We start from the raw sequence: 19,589 nt of genomic DNA, 5'->3' as shown, positions 1-19,589 counted from the left end.
TTAAGCTCAGGTCATCATCTCACGGTTCGTGGGTTCAAGCCCCACATCGGGCTCTGTGCTGACAGCTCAGAGCCTGGAGCCTGCTTCAGATTCTGTGTCTGCCTCTCTCTCTCTCTCTCTCTCTCTCTCTCTCTGCCCCTCCCCTGCTCACACTCTGTCGATCTCTCTCTCAAAAAATAAATATTAAAAAAAAAGAAATACCCTATTTTATTAAGCGTTTTCTATCAAGGATAGTACTGAATTTTCTCAAAATACTTCAGTATTTGTCATCATATGATTGGCACAACTAGAAAATAATATGATTTCTTAGATTTATCAACATTGTGCATTATGGTAATTTATTTTCTAACATTCAAACGTATGTTTTCCAAATCAAACTCCACATGATTTGTTCTTTAAACATGTTTCTGGATGATATCTATAAATACTTTACATAAAATATTTACTTCTAGGGACGCCTGGGTGGCTCAGTCAGTTGAGCGTCCAACTTCAGTTCAGGTCATGATCTCACAGTTCACAAGTTCGAGCCCTGTGTCAGGCTCTGTGCTGACAACTCGGAGCCTGGAGCCTGCTTCAGATTCTGTGTCTCCTTCTCTGCCCCTCCCCTGCTTGTGCTTTCTCAAAAACAAATAAACGTTAAAAAAAATTTTAAAGAATTTTTACTTCTATATTCTTTTTATTTTTTTTAATGTTTTTATTTATTTTTGAGACAGAGAGAGACAGAGCATGAGCAGGGGAGGGGCAGAGAGAAAGGGAGACACAGAATCTGAAGCAGGCTCCAGGCTCTGAGCTGTCAGCACAGAGTCCAACGCGGGGCTAGAACCCACGAACTGTGAGATCACGACCTGAGCTGAAGTTGGGTGCTCAGACGAGCCACCCAGGCGCCCCATTACTTCTTTATATATATATATATATATATATATATATATATATATGAAATTTATTGACAAATTGGTTTCCATACAACACCCAGTGCTCATCCCAAAAGGTGCCCTCCTCGATACCCATCACCCACCCTCTCCTCCCTCCCACCCCCCATCAACCCTCAGTTTGTTCTCAGTTTTTAACAGTCTCTTATGCTTTGGCTCCCTCCCACTCTAACCTCTTTTTTTTTTTTTTTCCTTCCCTTCCCCCATGGGTTCCTGTTAAGTTTCTCAGGATCCACCTAAGAGTGAAACCATATGGTATCTGTCTTTCTCTGTATGGCTTATTTCACTTAGCATCACACTCTCCAGTTCCATCCACGTTGCTACAAAAGGCCATATTTCATTTTTCCTCATTGCCACGTAATATTCCATTGTGTATATAAACCACAATTTCTTTATCCATTCATCAGTTGATGGACATTTAGGCTCTTTCCATAATTTGGCTATTGTTGAGAGTGCTGCTATGAACATTGGGGTACAAGTGGCCCTATGCATCAGTACTCCTGTATCCCTTGGATAAATTCCTAGCAGTAAGTGAAGTTGGTCTGTAATGTTCTTCTTTTGTGTGTAATTTCTTTTTTTTTTTAAATTTTTCCTTAGCGTTTATTTATTTTTGAGAGACAGAATGAGCGGGAGAGGGCAGAGAGAGAGAGAGGGAGACCCAGAATATGAAGCAGGCTCCAGGCTCTGAGCTATCAGCCCAGAGCCCAACGCGGGGCTTAAACTCACAGACCGCGAGATCATGACCTGAGCCGAAGTCGGATGCTCAACCGACTGAGCCACCCAGGCACCCCTTTTGTGTGTAATTTCTAATGGGTTTTGATAACAGTTTTACACTGACTTCTTAAAGTGAATTTGGAGCTTTTTTACCTGATTGATGTTCTGGACAAATGAAATATTAAAATGAACTATTCTTTAATGGTATTGTCAAATTTCTCTGTGACACCATCTAGTCGTAACACTTCGGGGGACTGGTTCTTGAACAACCTCCTCTATTTGTATGCTGTATTGTTTAGATTTCCCCTATATTTTGAGGTCTATTTTGATAAACTTAATTTGCATTAAATTGAACAGAGTACATTGTTATTACTTTTTCTTTTTTATTATTCTCCATTGTTTCCTATCTTTTGCATTTGCACTTTCTTCTTTTACTGAATAAATAAGCAGATGCTTATTTTTCCAAAGCTTCAGGATTTAATAGTTCTACTAAAGTCATTATTTTGTCTATATTCCTTCCTTCTTTCTTGTAATTGTTTTTCCTTTTCCAACTTTTAAGTAGGATTCTTATAACATATATTTCTACTTTTACCATGTGTGTATATATACATTTCTTCTGAGAAATGCTTTAATTATATCCCATAGTTTGATATATAGTATTTATATTATTATTTTCTAGCTGTCCCAACATTTGATTTTACATATCCTCTTTGACTTGATTGTTGCTAAATAGAGGATGTATTTAAAAAAATAATAGAGGACATATTTAATTATAGAAAGTCGTATATTTATATATTTTTCTGTTATCCTAATCCACACATTTGCCTTACTTAGTCTTAATTATACTGTTAAATATATTCAGTGCTCCAATTCTTTTACTAATATCAACCTAGCCATACTGTGGCTAAAATTTGTCTTCTAGTAGTTTCCTCAGGAAGGGCTAAAAACAGTGCTGTGCCAAACCATACTAGAGCCTGAGGCAAAAGGAAAAAAATCAGGAATAATGATCCTGTCTTTATTTAAAATGTTAATATTTCATCATGGATGTTTTCCATTAATTTTTAGGTTAATACTGCATTAAATATTATTCTTTATTACAGAGCTTTTTGGTGTCCTCTTAAGTTCATATCCCAAGCACCTAATATTCCTAGGGTTCCTGCATGTTCAGCCTTTACATCTGAAGAACAGCTCGGCTGGCTCACTCTTTCCTTGAGTGAAAAGTCTTATAGCTGATTTTTTTTTTTCATGTAAGTGAAATCCCAACCCTCCCACCCCACCCCTGGTCTTCCCAATGGTTCTTCATCCTTTTTTTAAAATTAATTTATTTAAATTCAAGTTAGTTAACATGCAGTTTAGTACTGGTTTCTGGAGTAGAATCCAGAGATTCATCACTTAGGTATGACCCCCAGTGCTCATCTAAAAAATCGCCCTCCTTAACACCCATCTGTCATTTAGCCACCCCCACCTCCCCTCCAACAACCCTCAGGTTGTTCTCTGTATTTAAGAGTCTCTTATGATTTGCCTCCCTCTCTGTTTTTAATCTTATTTTTTATTCCCTTCCCTTATGTTCATCTGTTGTATTTCTTAAATTCCACCTATGAGTGAAAACATATATTTGCCTTTTTCTGACTTGCTTAGCATAATACACCTTATTTCCATCCACATTGATGCAAATAGCAAGATTTCATTATTTTTGATCACCATATTCCACTGTGTGTGTACACATACACACGTGTGTGTGTGTGTGTGTGTGTGTGTGTGTGTGTGACATCTTTATCCATTCTTCAGTCAAGGGACAGTCGGGCTCTTATCATTTGGCTACTGTTGATAGTGCTAATATAAACACTGGGGTATATATGCCCCTTTGAATCAGCATTTTTGTATTCTTCGAATAAATACCTAGTAGTGCAATTGCTAGTAAGGTAGTTCTCTTTTTAGTGTTTTGAGGCACCTCCATACTGTTTTCCAGAGTGGCTGCACCAGTTTGCATTCCCACAAACAATGCAAAAGGGCTCCACTTTCTCCACATCCTTGCTAACATCTGTTCCTTCCTGAGTTGTTCGTTTTGGTCATTCTGACAGGTGTGAGGTGATATCTTGTTGTATTTTTCTTTGTATTTCTCTGATAAGTGATGTTGAGCATCATTTCATGTGTCTGTTAGCCATCTGGATGTCTTCTTTGAAAAAGTGTCTATTGATGTCTTTTGCCCATTTCTTCACTGGATTACTTGGTTTTGGGGTGTTAAGCTTGATAAGTCTTAATAGATTTAGGCTATTAACCCTTTATCCAATTTTGCAAATATCTTCTATTCCATAGGCTGACTTTTAGTTTCATTGATTGTTTCCTTTGCTGTGCAGAAGTCTTTATCTTGATGAGGTCCCAAAAGTTCATTTTTGCTTTTATTTCCCTTACCTCTGGAGACATCAGTAAAAAGCTGCTGTGGCCAAGGTCAAAGAGGTTGCTGCCTGTTCTCTCCCCTAGGATTTTGATAGTTTCCTGTATCACATTTAGGTCTTTCCTCCATTTTGAGTTTATTTTTGTGTATGGTGTAAGAAAGTGGTCCAGTTTCATTCTTCTGCATGTCACTGTCCAGTTGTCCCAGAACCATTTACTGAAGACATTGTCTTTTTTTCCCAATAGATACTCTTTCCTGCTTTGTCAAAATGAGTTGGCCATACATTTGTGGGTCCACTTCTGGATTCTCTATTTTGTTCCACTGACCTATGTGTCTTTTTGTGCCAGTACCATACGGTCTTGATGATTACAACTTTGTAATACGCTTTCAAGTCCAGAATTGTGATGCCTCCAGCTTTGGGTTTATTTTTCAACATTACTTTTGCTATTTTCTACATTATTTGGCTATTTTCCAATAGTTCTTAATAGTCCTATAACTTTCCTAGGATTTGTCTTGGTGTTGATTGTTCTGGGTCAATTTTCCACAGCACACAGTATGACCTTTGCAGATTCAAGTCTTCTTCTTTCTTTAACTGTATTTTAAAATACCTGTTCTGTATCATTTTTTTGATTTTCATCTTTGGGTATTCCATATGTTTGTCGGATCCTTCATGTAACTTCCATGTCTTATTTTCTTGTTATCTTTTAAAATTCTTTTATTTCACTGTGTTCACTTTTCTGTCTCTATCAGGATTTTCCACTGTTAGTTCCAGTTTTGTCTTGATTTCTGCATTTGTATTTTCCCTCTACTTCTTTCCTGAATCCTAGTTTATATTTCTTCCCTGCCTACTGCCTCACTGTCTTTTCTTTCAATTCTGTATTTCTACCTGGTGGTAACTGTTAAGAAAGCCAATTGAATCACTGAGATTTTGGGGTTTATTTTTTAGACTCATGTCAAAATATTCATTCATACTTTTCCTCTACTTCATGACAATGTCTTCCTGGTGAGGGCTGATCATCTGCTAACACACTTTGATGCTTTTCCTTCTTTTTTCTTATAGTATCTCTCACAGACATGTTTCTAGTTCCTTTACCATTACTTATTGTTGAATGAGTTATTTTTTTAAGTTTATTTATTTTTGAGAGAGGAAGAGCATGAGAGGGGAGGGGCAGAGATAAAAAGGGAGAAAGAATCCCAAGCAGGCCCCATGTCATCAGTACAGAGCCCAATATGGAACTCACAAATCACATCATCATGACCTGACCTGAAGTCACATGGTTAACCAGCTGAGCCATCCAGGCACCCCTAAATGTTAGTTTTTAATGGACCAGCCATTTGCACAGGTTCTTATGGGGAAGCTAGAGGAGTATTTCAGACTAGCTGTTTTTTTTATGATTCAAAGGCTCTCTTTTTAGCGGTTTCTAATTATTCTGCATGATTCTTTATGTAGCCCCATGTCCCCTGTGTTTCTGATCTGATCTGCATCCCCAGGTCTTCTGTCAACATCCAACTACCCCTATCTCCACCATTGCTGTTTCAGGTAAAGGATATAAATTCTGATTTAAAGAGGGTCTCACTTTCAGGAAGAAAGTGCAGAAGGCTCATTAAATGGAAATGCAACTGCAAAAGTCTCATTAAATGGAAGCATCTGGAGGTGGGAACAAAGCAGGGAATTAAATAAGAAATATTTGTTTGAAGACCATTTAAGAAATAGTTCGACTCCCACCCAGATCTGGGCCATGGAACAAGCCCCCACCCCAATAAAGGGCTGAAAGCTTTTTGTCTAATGAGGGTAAAGCAAAACCCTCTGGACTAAAGTATCTGGACTAAAAACTACTAGGTACAGCTGATGGTAGATGTACATTCACAAAATAGGGAGAACACATACAACTGAGACTCTCCCCCTACCCTTGCCTTACCTAGATTAGAGGACCCTGGCATCCAAAAAGTCACCCCAAGGCAGAACCTAGAAAATTCTACATGGTCTTAACAGACCAAGAGCAAAGACTTACACATACTGACCTCAAGGGCTCCTCACTGAAGGCTCACAGTCTAATCATTCTAAAATAAAGCTCCTGTTCAACAAGTCCATTTATGTGTTCCAACCTTCCAGTCAGATTTTTAGTCTCTGTCTTAGGTTGCTCAAGCTGCCATAACAAAACACCACAGACTGACTTAATACTTAAAAAAATTTTTTTAATGTTTATTCATTTTTGAGAGAGAGAGAAAGAGAGAGTGAGCACAAGCAGGGGAGGGACAGAGACAGAGAGAGAGACACAGAATCTTAAACAAGTGCTAGGCTCTGATCTGTCAGCACAGAGACCAACACAGGGCTTGAACACACAAATCATGAGATCGTGACCTGAGCCAAAGTCAGATGCTTAATGGACTGAGCAACCCGATGCTCTTGGCTTAATAATTTTTTGTAAGACTATTTTCTCACACTTCTGGAGGCTAGAATTCCATAATCAAGGTACCAGACAATTCAGTTTCTGGTAAGGCTCTCTTCCTGGCTTTTAGACAATATCGTTTCACTGCGTCACCAGATGGCCTCTGCATGCAAACAAATGGAGACCAAGTGAGTGAGTTCTCATCTTTTCTCTCCTAAGGACGCTAATCCTACTGGGTCAGGGCCACACCCTACAGCCTCATTTAACCTTTTTTTTTTTCTTTGAAGATGCAATTGGCTTTATTAAGCAATCTTGAGATGGGAAGCATCCCATGTAGCAAGTAGAGAGCTTCTCCCCTTAATTACTTTCTTATAAGCCCCATCTCCAAGTACTGTTATATTGGGGATTAAGACTTTAACATCTGAATTGGGATGGAGGGACACAGTCTGTAACAGTTCTCCAAGCCTTTTCAAACCAAACAAATTGTACCTATGGGATTTCAATATATTTTAATTTATGAGATTTTAATATATTTCAATATATGCATAGTCATTACCAGCTATTACCTCTTTCCTTATTTGAATGTTTCACCTCTTGTTATGCTCAGTGAGTTTCCATACCAGGGTGTAACAAAATATGGCAACACACTTCCTGGTTTAGAAGCAGGGCATTTAGGGGCGCCTGGGTGGCGCAGTCGGTTAAGCGTCCGACTTCAGCCAGGTCACGATCTCGCGGTCCGTGAGTTCGAGCCCCGCGTCAGGCTCTGGGCTGATAGCTCAGAGCCTGGAGCCTGTTTCTGATTCTGTGTCTCCCTCTCTCTCTGCCCCTCCCCCGTTCATGCTCTGTCTCTCTCTGTCCCAAAAATAAATAAACGTTGAAAAAGAAAATTAAAAAAAAAAAAGAAGCAGGGCATTTAGAGCTGTTGGGTGTAGAGCAGAAAGGATGTGGTGCTGCCTCCTGTGGACAGTATTACACCTTCTTTTTGAGTTTTAAGTCTGTTGAAGTCTTATAAAACTGGTACAGATAGAGAACTGAGGAATCTAATTAACTCCTTTTCACTGACTATAAATGTGCTCAATTATAAGGTATTGTTCAGAAATATCTATTGATTAGTATATAGAAATATGCATCTATCTACATCCTGTAAAAACTTTGTCAGTTTGTTGTGCATACTCTTCACTCTCTAGTAGTCCCCTCTAGTATGCACAGGTGGATCCCCATCACCAAGAGAGGCTACTGATGTCTTCATATTGGAATGGGTGAACACTGCAAAACAACCCAGGGTGGGACATGCATATACCACTCAGTCTACCAAGTCATTCCTTCAAGGCACCCTCACTTCTACTTATATAGGTACTTTCCTCCCTCCCATCTGTCTACAGGGCCTGGAAGGAAACGCTGATCATTCAGCAAACCCAGCTCTGAATAGTGAGTTTATGTGAGATATGTTGTCCCTTTGTTTGTTGCTGACAAGCGTAAAGAACCACTTTCACTGCTGGTAATAATGGTTAATTTATCACATCCAGCTGAGGCTGACCTCTGGGTGTCCCAGCCCCTCCATCACCTTCACACCTGCTCAAGCTAATTGTTAGAGCCAAGTGTAAATGAAAATCAACTGGGCTAATAATGAATGGAGCCCATTACTCGCAACAGCACATTGCTTTACGAAGGTTTATCAAGAAACATTATAACCAGTCCTCAGTCACAGTTCCCTGTCTCATAGATGAGAAAAAGCAAGCCAACATCGGGGGACCAGCATATGAAAACAAGCACAGCGACTGGGAACAACATTTAGCTTTAGCTTCAAGAACCTATACTTTAGCAAAATCCGATCAAATACTCCCTCAAAAAGGGGTTAAGATATTTCTCCCAGTGTTGTCGTCATGTTTCTATAAGCAAATGAGATCATTACTAGATATGAAGACCTTAATTAATATGCTAATCTCATTACTCCATCAAAACCATTTTTTAAGGTGGTTATCCCCATGGCTCCTCCAGTCACTGCCACCTGCCTTAGAATGGCCTTGCTGTGGTGCCTGGGTGGTTCAGTCCATTAAGTGTATGACTTCGGCTCAGGTCATGATCTCACGATTTGTGAGTTCGAACCTTGTGTCAGACTCTGCTGAGAGCTTGGAGCCTGGTGCCTGCTTCAGATTCTTTATCTCCCTCTCTCTGCCCCTCCCCTGCTCGCACTCTGTCTCTCTCTCTCAAAAATAAATATTAAAAACAATTTAGAAAGGCCTTGCCATTCCCATCTGAAAGCACAGATCCAGGTCCCAAATGCTTGAAATAAAATAACCAGATCTCCCATTAAAGGAAATTGTCAAAAGAAAATTCAGAAACCTTTACTTGATATGAATATTTTACTGAGAGAGAAATTGTTGAGGAACAGAGACTTCCAAGCAGAAAGTGTTGAAGACATTCAGTAGTTACAACTCAGTTTATAAAGCATGCATGAGTAAGTTTTCTATTGTGATTTGTTACTAAAACTTATATGCATCAACTTACTTGTTTATACTTATCATAAACTTACTTGTAGCTGATTAGGTAGGAAGCTGCAAAGGCCCCACAGACATGAAGAAAGCTAAAGTATTGTTGACGGTCAGATCAGCATTTTGGGGAAATCAGGGCAGTTTTAGGTTTTGGTTATGACACTGAATATGTCCCTAGACTGAACACTCACAAACTACGGCCTCCATTTTAATCTTTTTAATCCCTGAGTATCTTCAAGAAGGAGATAGGATACTATCAGGAGTCACCTGTACTTTGAAGATACAGCCTTGACATAGTGCAAGAAGTCACTTCTCATTGCCAAATCGGGGTTTTAATGTATTTAGGGAATGTTTTTAAAGTGTTTTCATGTTCTAATATATTTGTTCACTTTTAATGCATTTTAAGCAGTTGAGATCCCCATGTTAAATCATAAGTCAAAAGGATCATTCATACCCCAGAAAATTCAGTGATAGCAGGAAATGCTGATAACCTTGTGGTAAATGTGTCTGAGCACACACTTTATGTGGATGTCTAAGTGATCTTTTGGACTTAAAACATTTCAGACCTCCAAATCAGCAATTTCAGACCAATTTGGACCAAACATGGAGTCATTCCATATTAGATTTGCCAGACTTCCCAGTGGATTCTTTTTAAACCTCATTGAAGATCCAGGACTATGCAATAACAAGGCCCTTAACAATATCATGGAGAGATATACTCAGTAATTTCTGTGGTATCTGCCTAATAATCTTGAGTTTTGGGAGCACCATTCCAAATTTATACTGCACACCATTTGCTTGGAATATGACAAGGCTGGATAGGTGAGCACATGCTGCCGTGAATAGAAGTATTCACCAGTTCTAGAGAAACAAGGTATGAATTGTTCTTGAGGGGAAAGGGTTCCGTGGTCTAGTAAGATTGGGCATATTAAGTTAAATAATATCTAGCAGGAGTTCATTCTTCAATGAAGAATTTCTTAGAGCTAATAAACATTATCAGTCTTCTTGTAACATCCATGAATATAGAATCCTTAACTGACAGAACACGAGTAAACATCCAAAATAACACTAGTATTCAATAGGACATGAGATGGAAAATCAATTAACAACTTTATCTACTCATACTTCTGTGGTTAAGGGTCAGAAACAGTGCTAGCTTAATTAAAATGAATGAGCTTTTGGACTTCGAGTTATGCAGCTATTGTTGCAGTAAGCCTGTATAGCAAACAATCCCAAATCTTGGACACTTCCAATAAAATAAAAAATTACTTCTCATTGATAGGTCTCTGGGCTGGCTAAGAAAGTTTGCTTTCAAGCAGGTCAAATGCCAGTGTATTCCAGGTGTCTCTCATTCAGGAATCCAGGCTAAAAGGCAGTGGCTAACTTAGTTGTGCTTTTCTTAAGGAAACAAAACTGCTGGTAGACATTCACCCAGCCTTTTAAGCCTCAGTTCAGAACTGGTACAATCTCACTTTCATCATTATCCATTGACCAAAACAATTCATATGGCTAAGCTTGACACCAGTAGGGCAGGGAAATATATTCCACCCACAGAGAAGCCAGGCAAGGGCAATGAAGGAGGAAAAATTAGTGAGCAAATGATAGCTACCACACTGACCACAAATTCCTACCCAAGGTTTTATCATATGTATGGGAATTCAATCATATTTCTTTTTTCTTTAAATACAAATGTCCTAGTTAAAATTTCAAACATACAAATGATGAGACTTGGCAACAGGAATATAGACTTTATATCTATTCTTTATTCTTTTTCTTCCTTGGGACAAGTCAACATTCAGTATCTATGTCAGCTAATCCAGGGAAGTTAGCATACTACGGCATCTTCCAGTTGACTTCTGGGTGTATATCCTGAAAACCAACACCATAATCAAGATTTTAGGTAAGAACAATGACTATAATAAGCATTTTCTATGTAGTGTAACAAATTACCAGAAACTTAAAAGCTTAACACATACTTATCATCTCACAGATTCTTTGAGTCAGGAATCTAGGCACAGCTTAGCTAGGTCCCCGGCAAGGCTATGATCATAGGCTGGATTCTCATCTGGAAGCTCAGGTGGGAAAGGATCCACCTTCAGACTAAGTCAGCTTGTTGGCACAAGTCATATGCTTGCAGTTGTAGGACTCCATGGAATTTTGCTTCTTCAAAGCTAGCACAGAGAAGAAGACTCTAGTACAACTGTTATCAATTCTGCTAGCAAGAAAGAGCTTTACATAACATAATGTCATCATAGAAATGATATCCTATCACTTCTGTCATATTGTATTGCTTAGAAATGGGTCTCAAATCTTGCCCACACACAAGGGGAGTGGATTATACAAAGGCATAAATGATAGAAGGTAGACATCATGGGGAACACCTTAAAGTCTGTCCTCCACAACTAGAAACCTAAAAAATACATTATTTGTGTCCTATTTTATTCCAACTTTTTCAGGTTCTCTCAGTAAAGTCACTCTCCACCATGTTCTAGACTGTATTTGAACTTAGATGAACCCACATTCACTGGCCAATTCCATTTTACGTTCTATTTTAAGAACTTTTCACACAGGCTTCTGGGAAGATGGTGGCGTAGGAGGACGCTGGGTTCACCGTGTCCTGCGGGTCACTTAGATTCCACCCACACCTGCCTAAGTAACCCAGAAAATCGCAAGAAGACTAGCAGAACGGATTCTCCGGAGCCAAGCGTAGAGAGAGGCCCAAAGAAGAGGGTAGGAAGGGAGGAGAGGTGGTGTGCAATACACCGACTGGTAGGAGGGAGCCGGGCGGAGGGGCAGCCCGCCGGCCAAGCAGAGCCCCCGAATGTGGCTCGCAAAAGCGGAGGGGCCGGACGGATGTGTTCTGACAGCAAGTGGGACTTGACATCTGGAAGGTTATAAGCTAACAGCTCTGCTCTGAGAACGGGAGGGCTGGAGGACAACGGGAGGGAGAGTTGTTGAGCCCCGGACAACAGAGTGAAGCGTGGTGGGGAACAAACGCACTTGCCAGCACCATCTTCCTCGCCCATCCCCCAGCCAAAATCCCAAAGGGAACCAGTTCCCATCACGGAGCTTGCTTGCACCGCACAAACACCCAACGCTGTGCTTCTGCGGATCCGTCCCTCTGGCGGGTCTGACTCACTCCCGGTGCCGCAGGGCCCCTCCCAAAGCGGATCACCGAAGGAAAAGCGAGCTGAGCCTGCCCCTCCCACCCCTGTGCACCTTGCCAATTCACCCTAGCTAATACGCCAGATCACCAGCACCACAGGCCTGGCAGTGTGCAAGTAGCCCACATGGGCCACGCCACCCCACAGTGAATCCCGCCCCTAGGAGAGGGGAAGAGAAGGCACACACCAGTCTGACTGTGGCCCCAGTGGTGGCCTGGGGGCAGACATCAGGTCTGACTGCGGCCCCGCCCACCAATGGCAGTTATTCAAGACAGCACAGGAGAAGTGCCCTGCAGTTCCACACCACTCCAGGGACTATCCAAAATGATGAAATGGAAGAATTCCCCTCAAAAGAATCTCCAGGAAATAACAACAGCTAACAAACTCATCAAAAACGATTTAAACAATATAACAGAAAGTGAATTTAGAATAATACTCATAAAATTAATCGCTGGGCTTGAAAACAGTATAAAAGACAGCAGAGAATCTATTGCTACAGAGATCAAAGGACTAAGGAACAGCCAGGAGGAGCTAAAAAATGCTATTAATGAGCTGCAAAATAAAATGGAGATGACCACAGCTTGGATTGAAGAGGCAGAGGAGAGAAAAGGTGAACTAGAAGATAAAATTATGGAAAAAGAAGAAGCTGAGAAAAAGAGAGATAAAAAAATCCAGGAGTATGAGGGGAAAATTAGAGAACTAAGTGATACACTAAAAAGAAATAATATACACATAATTGTATTCCAGAGGAGGAAGAGGGAAAGGTGCTGAAGGTATACTTGAAGAAATAATAGCTGAGAACTTCCCTGATCTGGGGAAGGAAAAAGGCATTGAAATCCAAGAGGCACAGAGAACTCCCTTCAGACGTAACTTGAATCGACCTTCTGCATGACATATCCTAGTGAAACTGGCAAAATACAAGGATAAAGAGAAAATTCTGAAAGCAGCAAGGGGTAAACGTGCCCTCACATATAAAGGGAAACCTCTAAGACTCGTGACTGATCTCTCTTTTGAAACTTGGCAGGCCAGAAAGAAATGGCACGAGATTTTCAGGGTGCTAGACAGAAAAAATATGCAGCCGAGAATCCTCTATCCAGCAAATCTGTCATTTAGAATAGAAGGAGAGATAAAGGTCTTCCCAAACAAACAAAAACTGAAGGAATTCATCACCACTAAACCAGCCCTACAAGAGATCCTAAGGGGGATCCTGTGAGACAAAGTACCAGAGACATCGCTACAAGCATGAAACCTATGGACATCACAATGACTCTAAACCCATATCTTTCTATAACACTGAATGTAAATGTACTAAATGCCCCAACCAAAAGACACAGGATATCAGAATGGATAAAAAAACAAGACCCATCTATTTGCTGTCTACAAGAGACTCATTTTAGACCTGAGGACACTTTCAGATTGAAAGTGAAGGGATGGAGAACTATTTTTCATGCTACTGGAAGTCAAAAGAGAGCTGGAGTAGCCATACTTATATCAGACAAACTAGACTTTAAATTAAAGGCTGTAACAAGAGATAAAGAAGGGCATTATATAATAGTTACAGGGTCTCTCCATCAAGAAGAACTAACAATTATAAATGTCGATGCACTGAATATGGGAGCCCCCAAATATATAAAACAATTACTCACAAACATAAGCAACCTTATTGACAAGAATGTGGTAATTGCAGGGGACTTTAATACCCCACTTACAACAATGGATAGATCATCTAGACACATGGTCAATAAAGAAACAAGGGCCCTGATGATATATTGGATCAGATGGACTTGACAGATATATTTAGAACTCTGCATCCCAAAGCAAAAGAATATACTTTCTTTTCGAGTGCACACGGAACATTCTCCAAGATAGATCACATACTGGGTCACAAAACAGCCCTTCATAAGTATACAAAAATTGAGATCATACCGTGCAAACTTTCGGACCACAATGCTATGAAGCTTGAAATCAACCACAGGAAAAAGTCTGGAAAACTTCCAAAACCATGGAGGTTAAAGAACATCCTACTAAAGAATGAATGGGTCAACCAGGCAATTAGAGAAGAAATTTAAAAATATATGGAAACAAACAAAAATGAAAATACAACAATTCAAACACTTTGGGATGCAGCAAAGGCAGTCCTGAGAGGAAAATACATTGCAATCCAGGCCTATCTCCAGAAACAAGAAAAATCCCAAATACAAAATCTAACAGCACACCTAAATGAAACAGAAGCAGAGCAGCAAAGACACCCTAAACCCAGCAGAAGAAGAGAAATAATAAAGATCAGAGCAGAAATAAACAACATAGAATCTAAAAAAACTGTAGAGCAGATCAATGAAACCAAGAGTTGGTTTTTGAAAAAATAAACAAAATTGATAAACCTCTAGCCAGGCTTCTCAAAAAAAAAGGGGGGGGGGGAGATGACCCAAATAGATAAAATCATGAATGAAAATGGAATTATTACAACCAATCCCTCAGAAATACAAGCCAATTATCAGGGAATACTATGAAAAATTATATGCCAACAAACTGGACAACCTGAAAGAAATGGACAAATTCCTAAACACCCACACACTTCCAAAACTCAAATGAGAAGAAATAGAAAGCTAGAACAGACCCATAACCAGCAAAGAAATTGAATCGGTTATCAAAAATCTCCCAACAAATAAGAGTCCAGGACCAGATGGCTTCCCTGAGGAATTCTACCAGACATTTAAAGTAGAGATAATACCTATCCTTCTCAAGCTATTCCAAAAAATAGAAAGGAAAGGAAAACTTCCAGACTCATTCTATGAAGCCAGTATTACTTGGATTCCTAAACCAGACAGAGACCCAGTAAAAAAAGAGAACTACAGGCCAATATCTCTGATGAATATGAATGCTAATATTCTCAATAAGATACTAGCAAATCGAATTCAACAGCTTATAAAAAGAATTATTCACCATGATCAAGTGGGACTCATTCCTGGGATGCAGGGCTGGTTCAACATTTGCAAATCAATCAATGTGATACATCACATGAATAAAAGAAAAGATAAGAACCATATGATCCTGTCAATTGATGCAGAAAAAGCATTTGACAAAATTCAGCATCCTTTCTTAATAAAAACCCTTGAGAAAGTCGGGATAGAAGGAACATACTTAAACATCATAAAAGCCATTTATGAAAAGCCCACAGCTAGTATCATCCTCAATGGGGAAAAACTGAGCTTTCCCCCTGAGATCAGGAACACGACAGGGATGTCCACTCTCACCGCTGTTGTTTAACATAGTGTTGGAAGTGCTAGCATCAGCAATCAGACAACAAAAGGAAATCAAAGGCATCAAAATTGGCAAAGATGAAGTCAAGCTTTCTCTTTTTGCAGATGACATGATAATACACATGGAGAACCCAACAGACTCCACCAAAAGTCTGCTAGAACTGATACATGAATTCAGCAAAGTTGCAGGATACAAAATCAATGTACAGAAATCAGTTGCATTCTTATACACTAATAATGAAGCAACAGAAAGACAAATAAAGAAACTGATCCCATTCACAATTGCACCAAGAAGCATAAAATACCTAGGAATAAATCTAACCAAAGATGTACAAGATCTGTATGCTGAAAACTATAGAAAGCTTATGAAGGAAATCGAAGAAGATATAAAGAAATGGAAAAACATTCCGTACTCATGAATTGGAGGAATAAATACTGTTAAAATGTCAATACTACCCAAAGCTATCTACACATTCAATGCAATCCCAATCAAAATTGCACCAGCATTCTTCTCGAAGCTAGAACAAGCAATCCTAAAATTCATATGGAACCACAAAAGGCCCCAAATAGCCAAAGTAATTTTGAAGAAGACCAAAGCAGGAGGCATCACAATTCCAGACTTTAGTCTCTACTACAAACCTGTAATCATCAAGACAGCATGGTATTGGCACAAAAACAGACACATAGACCAATAGAATAGAATAGAAACCCCAGAACTAGACCCACAAACGTATGGCCAACTCATCTTTGACAAAGCAGGAAAGAATATCCAATGGAAAAAAGACAGTCTCTTTAACAAATGGTGCTGGGAGAACTGGACAGCAACATGCAGAAGGATGAAACTAGACCACTTTCTTACACCATTCACAAAAATAAACTCAAAATGGATAAAGGACCTAAATGTGAGACAGGAAACCATCAAAACGCTAGAGGAGAAAGCAGGAAAAGACCTCTCTGACCTCAGCCGCAGCAATTTCTTACTTGACACATCCCCAAAGGCAAGGGAATTAAAAGCAAAAATGAACTATTGGGATCTCATGAAGATGAAAATCTTCTGCACAGCAAAGGAAACAACCAACAAAACTAAAAGGCAACCAACGGAATGGGAAAAGATATTTGCAAATGACATAACGGACAAAGGGTTAGTATCCAAAATCTATAAAGAGCTCACCAAAGTCCACAGCCGAAAAACAAATAATCCAGGAAGAAATGGGAAGAAAACATAATAGACACTTCTCTAAAGAAGACATCCAGATGTCCAACAGGCACATGAAAAGATGCTCAACATCACTCCTCATCAGGGAAATGCAAATCAAAACCACACTCAGATATCACCTCACGCCAGTCAGAGTGGCTAAAATGAACAAATCAGGAGACTATAGATGCTGGAGAGGATGTGGAGAAACGGGAACCCTCTTGCACTGGTGGTGGGAATGCAAACTGGTGCAGCCACTCTGGAAAACAGTGTGGAGGTTCCTCAAAAAATTAAAAATAGACCTACCCTGTGACCCAGCAGTAGCACTGCTAGGAAATTACCTAAGGGATACAGGAGTACTGATGCATAGGGCCACTTGTACCCCAATGTCTATAGCAGCACTCTCAACAATAGCCAAATTGTGGAAAAAGACTAAATGTCCATCAACTGATGAATGGATAAAGAAATTGTGGTTTATATACACAATGGAGTACTACGTGGCAATGAGAAAGAATGAAATATGGCCCTTTGTAGCAATGTGGATGGAACTGGAGAGTGTGATGCTAAGTGAAATAAGCCATACAGAGAAAGACAGATACCATATGTTTTCACTCTTATGTGGATCCTGAGAAACTTGACAGAAACCCATGGGGGAGGGGAAGGAAAAAAAAATGAGGTTAGAGTGGGAGAGAGCCAAAGCGTAAGAGACTCTTGAAAACTGAGAACAAACTGAGAGTTGATGGGGGGGTGGGAGGGAGGGAAGGGTAGGTGACGGGCATTGAGGAGGGCATCTTTTGGGATGAGCACTGGGTGTTGTATGGAAACCAATGTGACAATAAATTTCATATATTAAAAAAATATAAAATTTAAAAAAATTTAAAAAAAAAAAAGATCTTTTCAGGGTAGGAAACTCCTCCAGTCAGCTGGCCAGTATTGTTCAATCACTAAGTATTCAGCATCATTAATACCAGAATAGCCAAGAAATCATTCCAACCAGAAAAGGCCCAAGTACCAATTATTGAACTGTGATGATTTATGTTTGTGACTGATGTGACTACCATAAGTCAACTGTTTATGTGTGGAAATGCAACCAGTGATTGACAAGAACTGCAGCATATGACTCATGCTGTGTCTACCCTGAGCCAAAGCAGTCAGTCAATTCTGAAGGTATAATCATCAATCAAATAAATGATTTGGCAGCCTAAATATTTAACAACCAGATGATGGCTGAAATGTTCACTTTTCAATCAGTCATGCAAACACAGTCCTAGTAAAAGGAGTAACTGAAATTCAGAGTAGTTTTCCTTTTCCTAAAAGTCATTCATCCCCAAATATTCATTGAATGCCTACTATGCTCTCAGTACTCTGGTGGGAATACAGAAATGGAAAACTGATATAAATGAGAATTATTTTTCAAACTCTTTCTCTTATAACCTTTTGCTACCTACCCTGCTAAGCAATTTTCTTAGTGGTCATCAGCCATCAGCACTCAGTGACCTTCTATATTGATCCTTCCTCAAATACTTCTTATGGGTAAGAAAAACCTCCCATTTAACCAAAATGTGCTTTGGTATGGCAAAACCTCAGCACCTATACATTTCATTGACTAGAGTAATTGCAATGAGACTGTTACTTCCTGGGTAGGGAAAGGTTTATGATAAAAATTCATTACTATCATGCCCATTATATAATTTTTTGTGTTCTAGAAGCAGTATAAGCACTGTGTTCTATAAGCACTGTGTTCTATAAGCACTGCCAAAGATAATTTAAAATAGCCTCAGCAGGTCCAATACAACTTCTCCACGTTACATGTAAAGAGGAAATGCCACACAGAGAAAAACAACCTCAGACACCCTTGCCTTTTCTTTCTCTATACTTTTTCTGGAAGCAAATTTTTACATTCCCATGATATTTATATGCTAAATCTGTAGACGGCATATAGATGACTACCTTACTTTAATAATCATTTATCATAAGCTCAGTATTGGGCGAAATATAAACTCTTGACAAACTCCAAGGACTCCTCTATTCTTAAGTTCCCTTTATTCTCAAGGACTCCTTTATTCTATTGCAATGGCTCCTGAAAAACTTCCCTTTTTCAAGGATAATTTTTTCAAACACAATCAATAATCTACAACCACCTTTGTAATGTCTTTAGAAGCCAAAACCTTTTCAACTTTTGAGTTTTGGTTCTTTTTTTTTTTTTTAAGTTTATTTATTTATTTTGAGGAACAAAGAGTGTGTGCATGGGAGCATGAGTGGGGGAGGGGCTGAGGGAGAGAGAGAATCCCAAGTAGGCTCCACTCAGCATGGAGTCCGACGCCGGGCTTAATCCCACAACTGTAAGATCACAATAGGAGCCTCTATCAAGAGTTGGATGCTGAACCAACTGAGCCACCCAGGTGCCCCAAGTTTTTAAGGTAAAGTGCATGGCTGGACTCTACAAGCCCAAGATTTTAAAGTTTTGCATTATGGGTTATTAATGAAGTAATTAATACTCTTTCTGCTGTTCATACATAATAGGAAATGCTTAATTTACAATTTTTTCTTTAGTCTTAGGATTTCAGAGTTGAATTGAGTTTTAAGGCATATCCAGTCCAGAACTTGAGTGTCTTCAGCAACATCCACAACAAATGTTGTTCAGCCCTTGCTCTAACGGTCTCAGCAATGAGGAGGTCACTACCTAATGAGGGAGATCGTTCTATCTTATCACATCACCTTAGAAATGTTTTCCCTATTCTGAGTCAGGTTTTGTTTTGTTTTGTTTTGTTTTGTTTTGTTTGTCCTGTAGGTTTAATTCATGATGCTAGTTATACACCTGGGGCCTTAGGGGACAAATCTAATCCCTTTATATGACAGCCCTCCATATATTTGAAATCCCCTACCTAGTGCTGAACACTTTATTCTAAAGATGCCCTTGAATCATTCCTCATAGAATATGATTTTGGTTCCATCACCATCCTGGTTTCTGATCTCTAAATCAGCAGCTTTCAACCATTATTTTGTAACACAGTCATTCTTGTGATCAATAAGAAACAAAAGGGTAAAAT

The 19,589-nt window shown here is 39.4% G+C and overlaps 2 long non-coding RNA genes across 2 annotated transcripts in view; both read right to left on the bottom strand.

Moving 5' to 3' along the window:
- Positions 1 to 19,589, bottom strand: part of LOC111560982 — a 126,736-nt gene that overhangs the window by 46,000 nt on the left and 61,147 nt on the right. The gene's annotated exons all lie outside the window — the stretch shown is intronic.
- The window catches only part of LOC123385912, a 54,573-nt gene continuing 45,647 nt past the window's right edge, over positions 10,664 to 19,589 (bottom strand). The window contains exons 3-4 of the long non-coding RNA XR_006599178.1: positions 10,897 to 11,091; positions 10,664 to 10,789 (exon numbers count right to left, since the gene is read on the bottom strand). This is a non-coding gene — a long non-coding RNA (uncharacterized LOC123385912). The remainder of the gene's footprint in view (positions 10,790 to 10,896; positions 11,092 to 19,589) is intronic.

The sequence above is a fragment of the Felis catus genome, chromosome B3 (assembly GCF_018350175.1).
Source record: "Felis catus isolate Fca126 chromosome B3, F.catus_Fca126_mat1.0, whole genome shotgun sequence".
NCBI classification, from domain to species: Eukaryota; Metazoa; Chordata; class Mammalia; order Carnivora; family Felidae; genus Felis; species Felis catus.
Note: the sequence above shows the minus strand (reverse complement) of the source record. Positions and strands in the feature narration are given on the sequence as shown.